General features: G+C 46.4%; 1 non-coding gene across 1 annotated transcript; it reads left to right on the top strand.

Annotated features, from left to right (window-relative positions):
• Positions 1 to 1,075: 1,075 nt before the first annotated feature.
• Positions 1,076 to 1,167, top strand: trnak-uuu (transfer RNA lysine (anticodon UUU)). Its single transcript is given in 2 exon segments — positions 1,076 to 1,112; positions 1,132 to 1,167. It is a non-coding gene; the product is annotated as a tRNA-Lys (tRNA).
• Positions 1,168 to 14,227: the final 13,060 nt, after the last annotated feature.

Here is a 14,227-nt window from a genome sequence, read left to right as displayed (position 1 = left end):
GTAGAGAGGCTTCCAGGGGACCTGGAGCAGCTCAGTGAATGGGCAAGAACATGGAATATAATGTGAATAAGTGTGAAGTTATCCACTTTGGTAGAATAAACAGAAAGACAGAGTATTTCTTAAATGGTGAGAGGTCGGGAAGTGTTGATGTCCAAAGGGACCTGGGTGTCCTTGTTCCTGAGACACTAAAAGCTCTTGTGCAGGTGCAGCAATCAATTAGGAAGGCAAATAGTATGTTGGCTTTCACACGAGGGGTCATGAGTAGAGGAGTAAAGATGTCTTGTTGCAATTGTATAGATCCTTGGTGAAACCGCGCTGGAGTATTGTGAATAGTTTGGTTTCCTCATCTCAGGAAGGATATACTTGCCATAGAGGGAGTGAAACAGAGGGTCACCAGACTAATCCCTGGGATGGTGGGATTGTCTCATGAGGAAACTGGGCCTGTATTCCTTAAACTTTCGAAGAATGAGAGGTGATCTCATTGAAACTGACAAAATTCTAACAGGGCGTGATAGTGTGGGTGTCGACAGGATGTTTGCCCTGGTTGGTGAGTCTAAGACCAGGGGACATAGTCTCAGAATAAGGAGTAGGCCATTTAAAACTGAGATCGAGTTGAATTTCTACACTCAGACGGTGGTGAGTCATTAGAGTTCTGTACCCCAGAGAGCTGTGGCAGCTCAATCATTGAGCATGTTCAAGACAGAAATTGATAGAAATCTTGATACTCATGACATCAAGGGATATGGGGATAGCAGGGGAAAGGGGCATTGAGGTAGATAATCAGCCATGATCTAATTGAATGGTAGAGCAGGCTCAACGGGCTGAATGGCCTCCTCCGATGTTCCTCTGTTCCTAAGAGAGTTGGCGCCAGCGCGCAGCCCTGCTTTACCCCACTGCTGATCTTGAAAGTGTCTGATGTTGCTCCATTGTAACTGATGGAACTGTGCATGTTCTCGTGGAAAGAAGAAATGACGCCCAAGTGTTCAGGAGGGCAGGCAATGTTCCATGGCAGTTTGAAGAGTCATTCTCTGCTAACAAGATCAAAGGCATTGGTGATGTCTTCCAGTGCATGTATGCCTCTGTGGTGCAATGGATAGCGTGTTGGACTTTTAAATAATGATTTAAAAAAATATTCAAAGGTTGTGGGTTCAAATCCCACCAGAGACAGAGGAACACGACGGAACAGAGAGTTCAGAAATGCGTCAAAAGCACAGACTCTGAGTCAGAGCAAGAGAGAGAGAAGCACAGCAAGAGTGACATCACAATGGAGAGTGAGAGCAGGGAAACAGAGAGCTGCTGGTGTGAGTTTGCAGGATTTGGTTCTTGCTTCGGTGCAGTGGAAGGAGCTGTTTGGTGAGGATCTGGTAAGCTGTGACATCACAGGCAGGCAGGTAGTTGATTGGTTTGGAAAAACCTACCTGTTTGATGAGTATCTGGTAAGTGATTAAGATCCATTTTAGTCCTAACGTTTAAAATAGTAAACAAACTAGTAGTAAGCTTAATAAAATAGACAGTAAAATAAATAATTGAATCAAATATTTAAGTAGTTTATTGAAACACGTTAAGGATGACAGGACAGGTGATGTGTCACAGCTGCAGCATGTGGGAGTTCCTGGATACCAGTGTGATCCAGGGCAAACACGGCTGCAGTAAGTGTTTGCGGCTCAAAGAGGGAGAAAAAAGGAATGTAATGGTAGTAGGGGACAGTATAGGAAGGTGGATTGACTCTGTTCTCTGCAGCAAAGAGCAAGCGTCCAGACGGCTGTGTTGCCTGCCGGTGTTAGGATTAAGGACATCTGCTCAGGGCTGGAGTGAAACATACAATGGGAGGGGGAGGATCCAGTCATCGTGGTCCATGTCGGGACCAACGACATAGGCAGGACAAGGATAGAGGTTCTGCAAAGTCAGTATGAGGAACTAGGCAGCAAATTAAGAAGCAGAACCTCAAAGGTAATCATCTCTGGATTATTACCTGAGCCATGTGCAAATTGGCAGAGGACAAATAAGATTAGAGAAATTTATGCACAGCTCAAAGACTGGTGTGGTAGTAGTGGGTTCTGGTTCGTGGGGCATTGGCACCAGTACTGGGGAAAGAGGTGGCTGTACCGTTGGGACGGTCTGCACCTGAACCGTGCTGGGACCCGTGTTCTAGCGAACCACATAACTAGGGAAGTAGAGACAGTTTTAAACTGAATAGTGGGGGCAAGGAATCAAATTTGGGAAGATATGGTGAATCAAGGAGTAGAGACAAGGCAAGAGAGAAAGGTATAAATATGGGAAATGATAAAGAGACTGTGACAGGAAGGGACAGAATGTACAAATCAAAGAGTAAATCAACAAATAAGGCGAGAGGTGACAAAAATAATAAAAGGACAAAACTAAATGCTCTGTATCTGAATGCATGGAGCATTCAAAACAAAACAAATGAACTGACAGCACAAATAGAATAAATAAGTACTATCTGATCGTCATTACAGAGACATGGCTGCAGGGCGACATAGATTGGGATGTGAATATTGGAGGTTACATGGCATTTTGGAAGGACAGGAAGCTAGGAAAAGGTGGCGGGGTAGCTCTGTTAATTAATGATGGTATTAGCGCAATAGAGAGGGATGACCTGAGTTCTGGAGATCACGATGTCGAAGCAGTTTGGGCAGAGATGAGAAATCATAAAGGCAAGAAGTCACTTGTGGGAGCGGTGTACAGGCCACCTAACATTAACCACACTGTCGGTTGGGGTAGAAAGGAAGAAATAATGGCAGCTTTTCAGAAAGGTACAGTGATAATTATGGGGGGTTTTAATCGACATATAGACTGGAAAATTCAGATGGGCAGAGGTAGCCTAGATGAGGAGTACATAGAATGTTTTTGGGATAATTTCTTGGAACAATACATTCTGGAGCCAACCAGAGAGCAGGCTATACTAGACCTGGCATTGTGCAACGAGATAGGGTTAATTAATGATCTCATAGTTAAGGTGCCTGTAGGTAGTAGCAATCATAATATGATTGAATTTTACATTCAGTTTGAGGGAGAGAAGAGTGGATCCCAGACTAGTATTTTAAACATAAATAAGGGCCTTTTGGCTAAGATCAAGTGTAGTATCTGTTCTTATCAGTGCTTATTTGGAAGAGAAGAAACCATGATCAGTGGCTTTTGATCCTGGGTAGGTTTTGAGTAAAATGGCTATAACCAATCTTTGCGCTTCAGGCCAGGGAGTGCGGAACACCGTTCGGGTGGTGGTGAAGGACAAGGAAGGAGATGCACTGGTCGATCGCACCTTCTTCATCAAGAAAATTCTCATCGATTGCTGTGGAACTCAAGCTTCGGACATCTTCTGCCTGCAGGATTTCCCCAGCAGTGGGTATTTCGACGTGACGTTCAAGAATGTGGCGGGATGCATCAAGTTCCTGAAGGCGTTCAAGGAGAAAGGGGACCGGGCGCCGTTGTCGATCCTCACAGTGGAGGCACTCTTCACAACGTGACCGGGTGGTGACGATTCACCTCTACAACCCCCATGTTCCGGTGGTGGATGTACTCACCTTTCTCGCCAGGTATGTCGAGGTGGCCGGCAGCAGCACTGATGTCAAGGACCCGTTTGGGATTTGGACCAGCAAGCGGCAGGTCAAGGTGACCTTGAAGGTCGATGCCAGTGGAGCCATCATCCATCCTCCCTCCAGCGTCGCTATCGGGGAAAGTGGAGGCTTCTTGGTCTACGCTGGGCAGCCCAGATTTTGCTGCACCTGTGGCAAATCTGGGCACGTGGCAGCTAACTGCAGTACGGTTGTTTGTAAGAACTGCAAGGAGGAAGGCCATCAGACCAAGGACTGTAAGCAGACTAAGTGTTGCAATTTGTGCGGTGCGGCAGGCCATCTCTACAAAACCTGCCCCAAACGCTGCCTCAGTTATGCTCAGGCGGCAAGGTCCAAGGAAAAGCCGGGAGAAGATTCAACGAAGCCTTCCGGTGCTGGAAAGGAGACAAGCAACCTTCTCTGCATTGAGGAACTTCTACCTGAGAAGGAGAAGAAAGGGGAGGCAGCTGAAACCAGCGACCCAGCACCTACCTTGCACCCGTAAACCCCTCCTCCACAGACAGAATCAATGGAGGAGGAGGCAGCAGATGGACAAACCGGTCAGTGGCAAGTGGTACAAAGGAAAACCACAAAGAAAAGACCTCCAAAAGCAGAATAGGCCACCACCCAAACCAGTGGCAAGAGGAGACTACCATCTGAGACAGACTACAACAGCTCCTCTTCACTGGATGAGGAAGTGCTGGAACGACGGCCCCTTCAAAGGAAGCGGCAGAACTCCAAGGAGCTGGAAGATAAAGCCCCCCAGCCCCCGGACACAGGAGGCTGTGATGGGCCTGGCGAGCCCCAACCCCAAAGCGCCAAACCTAACGACATGGCCAGCGCATCCCAGCTCCGGGACACCGGGAGCAAAGACACGTCTGGCGCACCTCAGCTCCGGGATACCGGGAGCAAAGACACGGCTGGCGCACCTCAGCTCCGGGAAGCCGGGAGCAGTGATGTTTTATGAGGAGGAACAAAGGGGAACAGCAGAGAACAAACCAATACTTGCTACCTGCAAAACCGCCCCCCCCCCCCCCCGTTGTCACCCCAGCGGAACAAATGTGAAACAGCTTGCGTACACTATGGGTATGCAGGAACATCCCGAAGGACTGGGACTAGCTAGGACAAATGGTATGGGAAGCAACAACCAACTTTTAAAAAATGGGTATAAGAATTGCTTCCAGTAACATGCACAGCATTAAATCAACTGCGCGATGTGTTTCAACCTTGGATTACCTTGCCAAGGTCAAAGCCGACCGACTGTTTCTGCACGAGTGTGGAATACCACACCTCAGCACCTACAGGCAGTGGTCGCGATGGTGGTCCCACGGGCCATCGATCTGGTCGGGGGGTAATGACTGCCGTTCCTCCAGCCTGGGTATTCTGCTGCGGGGAGGTAACTTCACCATCTCCGAAGTTAAGGAGGTGGTGGGCGGCCGCCTCCTCGTAGCAGATGTAATCTGCAACAACGCTCCGCTCCGGTTGATCAACGTGTACGCCCCGGTACAATGCAACGAGCAGATGACCGTCTTCCAGCAGCGCCCACTACTGCTGGCGACATCCAGGCCGGTCATCCTAGGCGGTGACTTCAACTGCAGCATTGATGCAGCTGGACGATCCGGCAGAGACGACAGCAAACTGGACGCTACGTCCAGATTCCTAATAGAAACAGTTAAAGATGCCAAACTGCACGACGTCTTCAGCAAACCTGCAGACGGAGCGCAGCACAGATACACCTGGTCAAGATCGGACCGGTCTGCCCGTTCCAGCATTGACTTCCTGTTTGTGTCCCGCACTGTCATGGTCGGATCCACCGACGTCAAGCCGGTGTTCTTCTCCAAGCATTGCCTCTTACTGGCTGACTTTCACTTACAGGATGACCAGTGGGTTGGCAGAGGGACTTGGAAGCTCAATGCTACACTGTTAACCCCAGAGAACGTTGAGGAACTCAAAAGGGATTACAAAGGTTGGAGGACCGTGAAACCCCTCCTGAGTCTCCAGTTGACTGGTGGGAAGCGATCAAGGAGAACATCAAGAGGTTCTTCATCCACAAAGGTGTTCAGAGGGTGAGAGAGAGAGAGAGGAAAATGTCCCGACTCCAGAAAAGTATGCAAAATCTGCTCCGGCTGCAGTCAATGGGGGGCGAGGTCAAGGAGGACCTCCAAGAGGTGAAGAGCCAGCAGGCCTCGCTCTTTGCCAAGGAGGCCTCCAAGATCATCTTCCGGTCCAGAGTCCGCTCCATTGAGCAGGATGAGATGTGCCCGTGTTACTTCTTCCAAAAGGTACACAGAGAGAGCTCTGTGATCAGCAGCCTGAAGGAAGAAGGTGGCTCGGTGACGGCGTCGCAGTACGACATACTAAGGATCAGCAAATCCTTTTATGCTGGGCTGTATGACGCGAAGCCCACAGACAGCAGAGCCTCCCAGTCCTTCCTGTCATCTATCACAGAGGTCTTAGATAACAGCAGGAGGGAGAGACTAGACAAGCCGCAAACTCTGGACGAGCTGACAAAGGCCGTCGGATCCTTCGAGACAAGTAAAGCTCCCAGAAGCGACGGCTTACCGGTTGAGTTGTATTCGGCCCTGTGGGACTGGGTCAGCCCGGACCTGCTGGAAGTATACGAGAGTATGCTCCTGGCCTGCAGCATGTCAGACTCCATGAGGAAAGACATCATCACCCTCATCTACAAGCGGAAGGGGGAGAGGGCAGAAATGAGAAATTGGCGGCCCATCTCACTGCTTAATGTTGACTACAAGATTCTGCACAAAGTCATAGCCAGTCGATTCAAGTCTGCTCTGGAGTTGGTGATCCACCCTGATCAGACCTGTACTGTACCAGGCAGGAAGATCTCTGATAGTATCGTGCTACTCAGGGATACGATCGCCTATGTACGGGACAGGAGGGTGGACACCTGCCTCATCAGCCTGGACCAGGAGAAGGCATTTGACAGGATATTGCACACATACATGATGGACGTGCTTTCCAAAATGGGGTTTGGGGAGGGAATCTGCAATTGGATCAAACTGCTCTCCACAAACATCAGTAGCGCAGTTTCAATCAATGGGTGGGAATTGGAAAGTTTCCCGATCCAATCTGGAGTCAGACAGGGCTGTCCTCTCTCCCCGGTCTTGTTTGTTTGCTGTATTGAACCCTTTGCTGAGTCTATTAGGATGGATGCGAGCATAAGAGGGGTGACTATCCCAGGCAGTGGATGCACTCAGGTGAAACCTCCCTGTACATGGATGACGTCGCCGTCTTCTGCTCAGATTCGCTGTCCGTGCGCAGACTGATGAGCATCTGCGACCAGTTCGAACTGGCCTCGGGAGCCAAAGTTAACCACGGCAAGAGCGAGGCCACGTTCTTTGGGAACTGGGCTAACCGATCCTTTGTCCCCTTCACCGTTAGGCCAGACTACCTGAAGGTGCTGGGGATATGGTTCGGAAGGGCCAGGGCATGCACCAAAACCTGGAAGGAGCGAGTAGCCAGGGTACAACACAAGCTGAGAATGTGGGGGCAGCAACTCTCTCCATTATGGGTAAGAACCTGGTCATCAGGTGTGAGGCACTCACGTTGTTGTTGTACGTGGCGCAGGTCTGGCCCATACCCCACTCCTGCGCTGTGGCAGTCACCAAGCCATTTTCCGCTTCATCTGGGGATCTAAAATGGACCGTGTCCGGAGGGACACGATGTTCAAACCTCTGGATCAGGGTGGGAAAAATGTACCCAACGTGGCCCTCATCCTGATGACCACCTTCGTGTGCGGCTGCATCAAGCTGTGTGTAGACCTCCAGTACGCAAACTCCAAGTGTCACTACGTGCTTAGATTCTATCTGTCCCCGGTGTTGCGAAGGATGGGCCTGGTCACACTGCCGCAGAACGCTCCATCCAGTTGGACTGTGCCCAACCACCTATCCTTCGTGGAGCAGTTTCTGCGGGATAACACCTTGGACCACCGATCCATCAGGCAGTGGTCCTCAAGGCACTCCGGGAAAATGAGACGGTGGATCCTGTCGGATGGTTCCTCGAGCAGACTGCCAAAGTCATTTGGCGGAATGCCTCATCACCAGAACTTTCCAACAAGCACCAAGATGTAGCTTGGCTGGTGGTGAGAAGAGCCCTCCCCGTCAGATCCTTACTGCACGCCCGAAGTCTCACCCACTCTGCACAATGCCCTCACGGTGGATGTTTTGGGGAAGAGACAGTTGCCCACCTCCTCCTGGAATGTGTCTTTGCAAAGCAGGTGTGGAAAGAGATGCAGTGGTTTTTGTCGAGGTTCATCCCAAGCAGCTCTGTAACACAGGAGTCTGTGCTCTACAGACTGTGCCCAGGGACGCACACCGAGATAAACATCAACTGCTGCTAGAAGACTATCAATTCGGTGAAAGACTTCCTTTGGTCTGCCCGAAACTTGCTGGTCTTCCAGCGCAAAGAGTTGTCCACGACTGAACGTTGCAGAATGGCACATTCCAAGGTCCAGGACTACGTGCTGAGGGACGCACTAAAGCTTGGGGCAGCCGCAGCAAAGGCTCAATGGGGAAAGACCACAGTGTAAGGTCCCTCGACCAAGTTGAACCGAGGGGCTAGATCCATGGGAAACCCCTTGAACTGCATCGGGAAAATGTTTTTTCCTGTAAAATGTAAAAATGTATCTGGCACGACAAATGTGAAACGGAAGGGTTGTGAGGCAACCCATGATTGTATTGAAGCAAACGGACCTCCTTTCCACTGTTTGTAATTTTTGACTTGGTGCTGTTTGAAACTGGTGATGTATTTTTTACAGATTTTTATGAATAAAGTATATTTTGGAAATAAAAAAAAAGTTCAGAGAAGGTTCACTTCAGAGAAGGCTGATTCCTAGGATGAGGGGTTTGTCTTGTGAGGAAAGGTTGAGCAGGTTGGGCCTGTACTCATTGGAGTTTAGAAGAATGAGAGGTGATCTTATTGAAACATATCAGATCCTGAGGGGGCTTGACAGGCTAGATGCTGAGAGGATGTTTCCTCTCATGGGGGAATGTAGAAATAGGGGACACAGTTTCACATTAAGGTGATTCCAATTGAAGATGGTGATGAGGAGGAATTTCTTCTCTCAGAAGGTCATTAGCGTTTGGAATTCTCTTTCCCAGCGAGCAGTGGAGGCTGGGTTAATGAATATATTCAAGGCTGAGTTGGACAGATTTTTGATTGACAAGAGAACCAAGGGTTATTGGGGGGCAGGAAAGTGGAGTAAAGACAACGATAAGATCAGCTATGATTTTATTGAATGGCGGAGCAGGCTCAAGGGGCTGAATGGCCTACTGCTGTTCCTACTTCTTATGCTCTTATACCTACACAGACAGTCCTTTTTCACAGCTAATCTAAAACGAATGATATTTTAATGACTCTTTCACACAATCCTTTCCGACTGAAACATACTTCATTCACCTGACTTCATTCTCCAAATCTAGATCCAGTACCATCTCCTTCCCCATTGGATGGAAATATACTGATTCGGAAAGTTCTCTTACACACATTCCAGGAATTCTTCTCCCTCTTTGCCCTTCACACAGTTATTTTCCCAGCCTGTATTCGGATAATTGAAATCCCCATTAGCATTACTCAGAGGTTCTTGCATCTTTCGACAATTTGCCTGCAAATTTGCTCCTTTGTCCACTTCCTACTATTTAGTGGCCTGGATATACACTGAGCAGTGGAATAACTCCTCTGTTGATGCATTATTCTAAACAATTAGATTCTACCTTTCAACCCTCAAGTACATTTTCTCTTCCTAGTGCTGTAACAGTATCTTTGATCAATACAGCTGCACCCACACAATCCTCTGCCTATTTTTCTTCTCTATCTTTCTTGAATACATCGCAGTGAGGAATATTAAGTTCCCATTCCTCCCCTTGTTTGATCCATGTCTCCGTTATTGCCACTGGATCACAATCCCATGTGGCTACTTGTGCCTGCAGCTCACCAATCCTATTTACCATGCTTCAAGTATTTACAAACATGCACTCTTAACCTATCTCAGTCTGCCTTGCATTTGTCTCCTGTTTGAGTTTTGTGTTTCTGAACTATTCTTTATTCTAATGCTGTTTGTTTCTCTCAGTCCTCGGTGCACCTTGTATCTATTCTCTAATGCTTCATCCTTGTGCCCCTCCCCCAGCCAAATTAGTATAAATCCTTTCACAAAGCATTAGTTAAAGTGACAGCGAGGACATTTGTCCTGTCCATCTTGTGCAGGTCACATCAACACCAGAAGTGGTGACAATGTTCCTGGAAGCTGTAGCCCTGCCTCATCCACCATTTCTCCAGCCATGCATTAACCTGTATTATCCTACTATTCCTATACTCACTAATACACATGGGAGTAATCCAAATATTATAACCTTTGTGGTCTTGCTCTTTAACTTCATTCCCAGCTCCTAAAACTCTGATTGTAGGATCTCAACCCTTTTCATACCCATGTCATTGGTTCCAAAATAGACCACGACTTCTGACTGTTCTTCTTCCCCATTGAACATATTTTGAAGACTGAAAACTGGTTTCAGAATCTCACACTTGGTCCCACTGCCCAGCGGCCGGTGGGGAGGTGAGGGTGGGCGGTGGGGGAGCGGCGGGCCTTTCCCGAAGTCGGGGGTCGCTGCGGGTCTCTTCCCGCGGAATTTTATGGCCCCCTCCTGCCGTGACCCATGACATCGAGAGGCTGGTAAAATTCAGCCCGGTATGTTCAGCTGCAATGGCGGTTCATGCTGCCCTCTTCTGGTCATTGGCTGACATACATGCAAAGTTTTTGTAAAATGAATGTAACGTGGATATATTGCCAGGACAGGGGAGGATCACCTTGAGATGTTTTTAGGAAGAAGCAGAGCAGTTGGACTAATTGGAGAACACAGCCAAAGATACAGCACTGGCATGATGGGCCAAATGGTCTTTGTTCACTATTCTATGACTCGATGAACATTTCCCATCCTAATTTCACATTTTCTACAACTGCAGCATTTGTCTTTGTAAAGGTCTGGTGTGTAGACTTTTCCCAGAGCTGCAAATAGTACCTTGTGACAATATAAACTGTCAGTGTGTGAATGTGGGTGTCACATTTATATACAAAATGAGAGCTGAAGTTATGACGGTGTCAGTTGTAAATGTATTTTCATTATGTTTCTAATCTGTAATATGTTATACATATCTATGATTGAAACTGTGCTCCTGTAAATGGTGAGTTTTATTAATCATTCATTGGATGTGGACATCGTTTACAAGGCCAACATTTACTGCCCATCCTGACTTGCCCTTGAGATGCTGGTGCTGAACCGGCTTCCTGAACAGCTGCAGCCCGTGTGGATTTGCAGTTTTTCGTGTAGTTGTTCATTTGAAACAGATGAACGGTATGCTTGGGCATTTCAGAGAGCAGTAAAGAGTTAACTACATTGCTGTGAGTTTGAAGTCACACATGGGCCAGACCAGGTGAGGAGAACAGATTTCCTGTCCTAAGAACATTAGTGAACCAATACTCCAGTTGTTTCATTGTCACCATTACTGATACAAGCTATTTATTGTTGATTTATTTCATTAACTGAACTTAAATTCTGCAACTGTGGTGATGGGATTTGAAATCACTGTCACCATATTATTGATGGGATTTGAAATCACTGTCACCAGATTACTGATGGGATTTGAAATCACTGTCACCAGATTATTGATGGGATTTGAAATCACTGTCACCAGATTACTGATGGGATTTGAAATCACTGTCACCAGATTATTGCTGGGATTTGAAATCACTGTCACCAGAGTACTGATGGGATTTGAAATCACTGTCAACAGATTATTGCTGGGATTTGAAATCACTGTCACCAGATTACTGATGGGATTTGAAATCACTGTCACCAGGTTATTGCTGGGATTTGAAATCACTGTCACCAGATTACTGATGGGATTTGAAATCACTGTCACCAGATTATTGCTGGGATTTGAAATCACTGTCAGCAGATTATTGCTGGGATTTGAAATCACTGTCACCAGTTTAGCGATGGGATTTGAAATCACTGTCACCAGATTATTGCTGGGATTTGAAATCACTGTCACCAGATTATTAGTCCAGGCCTCTGGATTACTAGTGCAGTAAATATTACCACTATTTTACTGTAGCCAGGGGTGCATCAATGGGCTCATTATGAATAAATGTGTATGTCTGTGTGTGTGGTTTTGGAATATATTTGTGTGTATCTTTGTGTATAAATGTACTTAGGTGTTATTAATAAATAAAACAGAAATAAATAAACAGATAATTTTTTTGAATAAGACAATTCAACCTGAATAAATAATAGAGTCGTGCAAATAAGCATGTAAGCAGTATTTAACACAAGAAATCAAAAATGTTCGAGTTTAACATGGATGAAAGGAAGAGCAAATGTAACAGGGCTTTCAGGTGATAAACTCATAGAATCAGTGACTGGTTACAGCACAGAAGGAGGCCATTCAGCCTATCGTGTCAATGCTAGCTCTCTGCAACAGCAACTCACCCAGTCCCACTCCCCTGCCTTTTCTCCATTGCCCTGCAAATATTTCTCCTCAGATGATTATCCAATTCTCTTTTGAAGGCCTCGATTGAACCTGCCTCCGCCGCACTCTCAGGCAGTGCATTCCAGATCCTAACCACTCGCTGCTTAAAATAGTTTTTCCTCATGGTGCCATTGATTCTTTAGCCAATCATCTTAAATTGGTGTCCTCTGGTTGTAGATCCTTCCAGCAATGGGAACAGTTTCTCCCTATCTACTCTGTCCAGACACAAGAACACAAGAACATCAGTAGTATGAGAAATGGTCCATTTTCCTGCTGATTTTTCTATTGCCTCACCTCAATAACCACAATAACAATCATCTCCTTGGGTTTCTTGGTTTATTGAATTAATTTGCAGTCCTGACACAGTGTGAATCCACAGAAGTCATCGATAAGGTCCATCTACTGCCCCGTGACATGGTGTAGTTAGCTTTATTCTATCAATGAAAGTAATTCGCATTGGCATTACATACTATATTGCTTGCTTGCCAGCTAATGCATTTTGCTGCTCTCCATTGATGTTTGTATGCTACTTTATTTATAGGGAGAAAATATGTTTTAAATCAGACTGTGTTTTGAAGGCATCAGATTGGCTATACAATTTATATACAGATTAATTGCCCCCATGTCCATGGCTGAGTCAATAATTTTGTCAAATGTCCATGGTGCAACATCAACATGTCAGTGCCTATCCCTGCACAGATAAGAGGGGCTCCCTCTTCATTTAGGGCAGGGGGAGGAGGAATGGCTTTCCCAGAAGACATAAATCTCAAAGAACACATCCATTCAGAGTTTTGACTGAACTGAACTGCACAGAATGATGTGAGAGAGCAATCCAGTTCCTTTTCCCACTCTCTTTGGGCTTGAGGAAAAAATGTTCTTTAAAACAAAGAAAGAAATGCACTGGACACATTCAACTGGAGAAACGGGATCAAAATTCTTTGCCGCTGTTTGTTGTTCCACCTCCCCTAAAGGTTTAATGGGTGTATGTGGCGTGGCAATGGAATGATGGAAACTCGGAAACCCCAAGGTAGATTTGCCCAGATTTGTGCTGAGCTGACGTACCACATTTAGTCTCAGTGTCCTTAGTTTAAGAATGGGAAAACGTAGCCAGGATTCCTCCTCCTAATAGCAATTCAGTGACTTGATGTCAATTACACAGGGATGGACCTGAGGCAAGGGAGAGATTAAGCTGAACTTGTGATGTGCTCCAAGCAGCCTGTCAACAATGGCTCTCTCAGCTCACACATGAAGAATGTTCTAGAAGGCTGACCGAACCCATGGATCATAATCCCAGTGAGGACACAACAACCAGAGGAGGAGAAAAACAATGATTGGATAAAATAATTGAAATGCTGTTTGTAAAGTTATATATAATGCAACAGTTCATGCTGCAACAAAACAACATGATGTGGGTTTGAACCCGTAAGTGCCCAGCAGTAATATTCTCCATCTACAGACTAGGAGGCTCCTCAGTGAAAGTGAAATTGGAGTGTCAGCCTAGGACATGAAAGCTAGTGCCAGTTATTTTAGCAAACTAAGACACACAGGTTCAACTGGGAGAAAGCAAAATTAGGACTGATGTCAGGAATTTCTGGACACAAATAGTGATCGCCGTGTGGAAAAGACTTCCAGATAGGGCAGTGAAGATAAAAAAGCTTGTCAACACTGAAGAAACAGTTGGAGAGTGTGGGAGTGAGGGATGCAGTTCTTTCTGAATCAATGAGCTTGAATAGGCCAGATGGCATTCCTCAGAATCCCAATGTTTATAACCTGTAAGGCTGAATTGCTATATGTCTGGGGATAGGTTATCTGTTTGCTTCGTAGTCTGAGTGAAGTGTCTCGCATGGGCAAAACAACCAATGGAAAAGAGGTAACTCACCTGCATGAGACTCCCTCTCATGCAGTGACAAGGTTATGATAAGCATGGTGAGGACACAGAACTGCGAGCTCAAGGTACAGCTAACAGATCTTCAAAATAGATTTGGAAAACCTGTATGTATTTTACATCTCCTCTTTGTAAAACCCAAGATCTTATTCACAAATGTGTTTCTGAATCTATTTCACTAATCCTCACATCAACTGGATCCATTATTAAGTCTTTGTGGTCA

This window comes from Heterodontus francisci, unplaced genomic scaffold (assembly GCF_036365525.1).
Source record: "Heterodontus francisci isolate sHetFra1 unplaced genomic scaffold, sHetFra1.hap1 HAP1_SCAFFOLD_43, whole genome shotgun sequence".
Taxonomy (NCBI): Eukaryota; Metazoa; Chordata; class Chondrichthyes; order Heterodontiformes; family Heterodontidae; genus Heterodontus; species Heterodontus francisci.
Note: the sequence above shows the minus strand (reverse complement) of the source record. Positions and strands in the feature narration are given on the sequence as shown.